Here is a 7,437-nt window from a genome sequence, read left to right on the forward strand (position 1 = left end):
TGGGACTCTTTAGTTTTAACGATCAGTGATGTTATTCCAGCAGTACCTGTCCTCTTCACTGCAAAACAACTCAACATGTAAAATGGGACGTCATTTCATTTGACTTTCAAAGGAAATGGACATCACATTACAATAAATGATCCCCCCCACACACAAAAAAATAAACCAAATATTTTCTTACCAGACTTGGCATTCCCTTGGCATTAAAGTCAATTAAAAAATTATCCAGATTTGAGATACAATATCCAGGGAAAGAGAGTTGTAAAGGCAGATTCAACATATCAGTTTATCTATCAGCCGGCAGTTTTACAGACCAGGGGATTAGTCTCCAACGTCATAACCCCCCCCACGCACACACACACACACCCCATCCCTCCCCACACAGGCCTCCACCCTCCCCCTGCCTAACAACTTGGTACAGTCCAGACAGGTTATACAGCTACAGGCTCCTCCACACACAGGCCTCCACCCTCCCCCTGCCTAACAACTTGGTACAGTCCAGACAGGTTATACAGCTACAGGCTCCTCCCCACACAGGCCTCCACCCTCCCCCTGCTTAACAACATGGTACAGTCCGGCCAGGATATATAGCTACAGTATGAGTGGGTGGGTAGCCAGACGGAGGGGTGGGCTCTATAGGTGGTCTGGCTTAAGAACCAGGCCCCAGAGTTCCTCAAGAACCAGGCCCCAGAGTTCCTCAAATACAGACCACAACAGCTCAACACAACAGGGGCTACTGTGAGTTTGCTACCCCTTCCAGCCTGTCAGTCCCCATCCCAGCACCCCTCCAGCATTGGGACTTGGTATGTCCTCTATGGGACATCTTTACACCGAGTAGATGTCTTCACTGACATTTCCAACCTCTCGATGACCCAGTCTGTAAAATCTCCATGTTTCAAGCAGAACACCATAGTCCCTGTCTCCTATTACCACCAAGGTACCATGCGTTCTATGACTACCGCCCGTAGCACTGACATCTGTAGCCGTGAAGGGCTTTGAAAGGCTGGTCATGGTTCACATCAACACCATCATCCCAGACACTGTGGACCCACTCCAGTTCTCCTACCGCCCAACAGATCCACACAGATGGATCATAGCCCCTACTGCTCTCCACACTGGTCTCTAATACCTGGGCAAGAGGAACACCTATACTGTTCATTGACTACAGCTCAGCGTTCAACACCATAGCTGCCCTCAAAACTCATCACTAAGCTAAGGACCCTGGGACTGAACACCTGCCTCTGCAACTGGATCCTGGAATAGACAGAAGTACTGGAGTGATAGTGAATATATAGAAGAACAAGGGAACTGGAGTGATGGAGGTAGATAAGTGAATATATCAAGGGAAGGGGACAGGGATACTGGGTGATGGAGGTAGATATGTAATAGGGGGAAGGGGACAGGGATACTGGAGTGATGGAGTAGATATGTATAGGGGAAGGGGATACTGGTGATGGAGGTAGATATGTATAGGGGACGGAGACAGGGATACTGGAGTGATGGAGTAGATATGTATAGGGGGAAGGAGACAGGGATACTGGAGTGATGGAGGAAATATGTATAGGGGGGAAGGAGACAGGGATACTGGAGTGATGGGGGAAGATATGGGGATAGGGAGGAACAGGGATACTGGAGTGATGGAGGTAGATATGTATAGGGGAAGGGGACAGGGATACTGGAGTGATGGAGGTAGATATATATAGAGTGACAGGGATACTGGAGTGATGGAGGTAGATATGTATAGGGGAAGGGGACAGGGATACTGGAGTGGTGGAGGTAGATATGTATAGGGGAAGGGGGATACTGGAGTGATGGAGGTAGATATGTATAGGGGGAAGGAGACCTTGGGGGTACTGGGTGGAGGTAGATATGTATAGAGGGAGGGGACAGGGATACTGGAGTGATGGAGGTAGATATGTATATAGGGGAAGGGGACAGGGATACTGGAGTGATGGAGGTGGATATGTATAGGGGGAAGGGATACTGGAGTGATGGAGGTAGATATGTATAGGGAAGAGGAGACAGGGATACTGGAGTGATGGAGGTAGATATGTATAGGGGAAGGGGATACTGGAGTGATGGAGGTAGATATGTATAGGGAAGGAGACAGGGATACTGGAGTGATGGAGGTAGATATGTATAGGGGAGACAGGGGTACTGGAGTGATGGAGGTAGATATGTATAGGGGAGGGGAAGGGGACAGGGATACTGGATTGATGGAGTAGAATATGTATAGGGGGGGGGACAGGGATACTGGAGTGATGGAGGTAGATATGTAATACTAGGTGATGGAAGGGGACAGGGATACTGGAGTGATGGAGGTAGATATGTATAGGGAAGGGGATACTGGAGTGATGGAGAGTAGATATGTATGGGGAGGGAGACAGGGATACTGGAGTGATGGAGGTAGATATGTATAGGGGAAGGAGACAGGGATACTGGAGTGATGGAGGTGGATATGTATAGGGGGAAGGAGACAGGGATACTGGAGTGATGGGGGTAGATATGTATAGGGAAGGAGACAGGGATACTGGAGTGATGGAAGGTAGATATGGTATATGTATGGGAAGGGGACTGGAGGGATACTGGAGTGATGGAGGTAGATATATATAGGTGACAGGGATACTGGAGTGATGGAGGTAGATATGTATAGGGGAAGGGGACAGGATACTGGAGTGATGGAGGTAGATATGTATAGGGAAGGGGATACTGGGTGATGGAGGTAGATATGTATAGGGGAAGGAGAGACAGGGGTACTGGAGTGATGGAGGTAGATATGTATAGAGGGAAGGGGACAGGGATACTGGAGTGATGGAGGGGGGGAAGTAGATATGTATAGGGGGGAAGGGGACAGGGATACTGGAGTGATGGAGGTGGATATGTATAGGGGGAAGGGGATACTGGAGTGATGGAGGTAGATATGTAGGGGAAGGAGACAGGGATACTGGAGTGATGGAGGTAGATATGTATAGGGGAAGGGGATACTGGAGTGATGGAGGTAGATATGTATAGGGGAAGGAGACAGGGATACTGGAGTGATGGAGGTAGATATGTATAGAGGGAAGAAGGAGACAGGGGTACTGGAGTGATGGAGGTAGATATGTATAGGGGAAGGGGACAGGGATACTGGAGTGATGGAGGTAGATATGTACATAGGAAGGATACTGAATTGATGGGGGAAGGGGACAGGGATACTGGAGTGATGGAGGTAGATATATATAGGGAAGGAGACAGGGATACTGGAGTGATGGAGGTAGATATGTATAGGGAAGGAGACAGGGATACTGGAGTGATGGAGGTAGATATATGTATAGGGAAGGAGACAGGGATACAGGTGATGGAGGTAGATATGTATAGAGGAAGGGGACAGGGATACTGGTGATGGAGGTAGATATGTATAGGGGGAAGGGGACAGGGATACTGGAGTGATGGAGGTAGATATGTAATAGGGGAAGGGGATACTGGAGTGATGGAGGTAGATTATAGGGGGAAGGAGACAGGGATACTGGAGTGATGGAGGTAGATATGTATAGAGGAAAGGGGACAAGGATACTGGAGTGATGGAAGTAGATATGTATAGGGGAAGGGGACAGGGATACTGGAGTGATGGAGGTGGATATGTATAGGGGAAGGGGATACTGGAGTGATGGAGGTAGATATGTATAGGGGAAGGAGACAGGGATACTGGAGTGATGGAGGTAGATATGTATAGGGGAAGGGGATACTGGAGTGATGGAGGTAGATATGTATAGGGGGAAGGAGACAGGGATACTGGAGTGATGGAGGTAGATATGTATAGGGGGAAGGAGACAGGGGTACTGGAGTGATGGAGGTAGATATGTATAGAGGGAAGGGGACAGGGATACTGGAGTGATGGAGGTAGATATGTATAGGGGGAAGGGGACAGGGATACTGGAGTGATGGAGGTAGATATGTAATAGGGGAAGGGGACAGGGATACTGGAGTGATGGAGGTAGATATGTATAGGGGAAGGGGATACTGGAGTGATGGAGGTAGATATGTATAGGGGACGAGACAGGGATACTGGAGTGATGGAGGTAGATATGTATAGGGGAAGGAGACAGGGATACTGGAGTGATGGAGGTGGATATGTATAGGGGGAAGGAGACAGGGATACTGGAGTGATGGGGGTAGATATGTATAGGGGGAAGGAGACAGGGATACTGGAGTGATGGAGGTAGATATGTATAGGGGGAAGGGGACAGGGATACTGGAGTGATGGAGGTAGATATATATAGGTGACAGGGATACTGGAGTGATGGAGGTAGATATGTATAGGGGAAGGGGACAGGGATACTGGAGTGATGGAGGTAGATATGTATAGGGGAAGGGGATACTGGAGTGATGGAGGTAGATATGTATAGGGGGAAGGAGACAGGGATACTGGAGTGATGGAGGTAGATATGTATAGAGGGAAGGGGACAGGGATACTGGAGTGATGGAGGTAGATATGTATAGGGGGAAGGGGACAGGGATACTGGAGTGATGGAGGTAGATATGTATAGGGGAAGGAGGGATACTGGAGTGATGGAGGTAGATATGTATAGGGGAAGGAGACAGGGATACTGGAGTGATGGAGGTAGATATGATGGAGGTAGATATGTATAGGGGGAAGGAGACAGGGGTACTGGAGTGATGGAGGTAGATATGTATAGAGGAAGGAGACAGGGGGTACTGGAGTGATGGAGGTAGATATGTATAGAGGGGAAGGGGACAGGGATACTGGAGTGATGGAGGTAGATATATAGGAGACAGGGATACTGGAGTGATGGAGGTAGATATGTATAGGGAAGGAGACAGGGGTACTGGAGTGATGGAGGTAGATATGTATAGAAGGGACAGGGATAGGAGACAGGGGTATAGGGAAGGGACAGGGATACTGGAGTGATGGAGGGGTAGTATGTATATATGTATGGAGGGATATGTATAGAAGGAGACAGGGATACTGGAGTGATGGAGGTAGATATGTATAGGGGAAGGAGACAGGGATACTGGAGTGATGGAGGTAGCTATGTATAGGGGAAGGAGACAGGGATACTGGAGTGATGGAGGTAGATATGTATAGGGGAAGGGGACAGGGGATACTGGAGTGATGGAGAGTGATATGTATAGGGGAAGGAGACAGGGATACTGGAGTGATGGAAATAGATATGTATAGGGAAGGGACAGGGATACTGGGTGATGGAGGTAGATATGTATAGGGGAAGGAGACAGGGATACTGGAGTGATGGAGGAGATATGTATAGGGGAAGGAGACAGGGATACTGGAGTGATGGAGGTAGATATGTATAGGGGAAGGTGACAGGGATACTGGGTGATGGAGGTAGATATGTATAGGGGAAGGAGACAGGGATACTGGAGTGATGGAGGTAGATATGTATAGGGGAAGGGGACAGGGATACTGGAGTGATGGAAGTAACAATGGGAACAGGGATACTGGAGTGATGGAGGTAGGATATGTATAGGGGAAGAGACAGGGATACTGGAGTGATGGAGGTAGATATGTATAGAGGAGGGGAAGGGACAGGGATACTGGAGTGATGGAAATGTGGATATGTATAGGGGGAAGAGACAGGGATACTGGAGTGATGGAGGTAGATATGTATAGGGAAGGAGACAGGATACTGGGTGATGGAGGTAGATATGTATGGGAAGAGACAGGGATACTGGAGTGATGGAGTAGATATGTATAGGGAAGGACAAGGGATACTGGAGTGATGGAGCGATATGTATAGGGGAAGGGGACAGGGATACTGGAGTGATGGAGAGATATGTATAGGGATACTGGAGTGATGGAGGTATATATGTATAGGGGTAAGGGACAGGGATACTGGAGTGATGGAGGTAGATATGTATAGGGGAAGGAGACAGGGATACTGGAGTGATGGAGGTAGATATGTATAGGGGAAGAACAAGAGGATACTGGGTGATGGAGGTAGATATGTATAAAGGGGAAGAACAGGGATACTGGAGTGATGGAGTAGATATGTATAGAAAGAGACAGGGATACTGGGTGATGGAGAGTAGATATGTATAGAGGGGAAGGGACAGGGATACTGGAGTGATGGAGGTAGATATGTATAGGGAAGAGACAGGGATACTGGAGTGATGGAGGTGGATCTGTATAGGGAAGGAGACAGGGATACTGGAGTGATGGAGGTAGATGTATAGAGGAAGGAGACAGGGATACTGGAGTGATGGAGTAGATATGTATGGGAAGGAACAGGATACTGGAGTGATGGAGGTAGATATGTATAGGGGAAGGAGACAAGGGATACTGGAGTGATGGAGGTAGATATGTATAGGGAAGGGACAGGGATACTGGAGTGATGGAGGTAGATATGTATAGGGGAAGGAACAGGGATACTGGAGTGATGGAGGTAGATATGTATAGGGGAAGGGGGACAGGGATACTGGAGTGATGGAGGTATATATGTATAGGGGAAGGAGACAGGGATACTGGAGTGATGGAGGTAGATATGTATGGGGGAAGGAGACAGGGATACTGGAGTGATGGAAGTAGATATGTATAGGGGAAGGAGACAGGGATACTGGGTGATGGAAATGGAATATGTATAGGGGAAGGGACAGGGATACTGGAGTGATGGAGGTAGATATGTATAGGGGAAGGAGACAGGGATACTGGAGTGATGGAGTAGATATGTATAGGGAAGACAGGGATACTGGGTGATGGAGGTAGATATGTATAGGGAAGGAGACAGGGATACTGGAGTGATGGAGGTACGAATGTATAGGGGGAAGGGACAGGGATACTGGATTGATGGAGGTAGATATGTATAGGGAAGGAGTTGGGATACTGGAGTGATGGAGGTAGATATGTATAGGGAAGGAACAGGGATACTGGAGTGATGGAGGTATATATGTATAGGGAAGGGACAGGGATACTGGAGTGATGGAGGTAGATATGTATAGGGGGAAGGAGACAGGGATACTGGAGTGATGGAGGTATATATGTATAGGGGAAGGAGACAAGGATACTGGAGTGATGGAAGTATATATGTATAGGGGAAGGAGACAGGGATACTGGAGTGATGGAGGTAGATATGTATAGGGAAGGAGACAGGGATACTGGGTGATGGAGGGTAGAATAAGAAGGAGACAGGGATACTGGAGTGATGGAGGTAGATATGTATAGGGGGAAGAGACAGGGATACTGGAGTGGAGAGGTATATATATAGGGAAGGAGACAAGGGATACTGGAGTGATGGAGAGTAGATATGTATAGGGGAAGGAGACAGGGATACTGGAGTGATGGAGGTAGATATGTATAGGGAAGGGACAGGGGATACTGGATGATGGATGTATAGGGAAAGAGAACAGGGATGGGTGATGGAGGTAGATATCTATAGGGGAAGGAGACAGGGATACTGGAGTGATGGAGTAGATATGTATAGA

The sequence above is a fragment of the Oncorhynchus nerka genome, linkage group LG27, assembly GCF_034236695.1.
Source record: "Oncorhynchus nerka isolate Pitt River linkage group LG27, Oner_Uvic_2.0, whole genome shotgun sequence".
Taxonomy (NCBI): Eukaryota; Metazoa; Chordata; class Actinopteri; order Salmoniformes; family Salmonidae; genus Oncorhynchus; species Oncorhynchus nerka.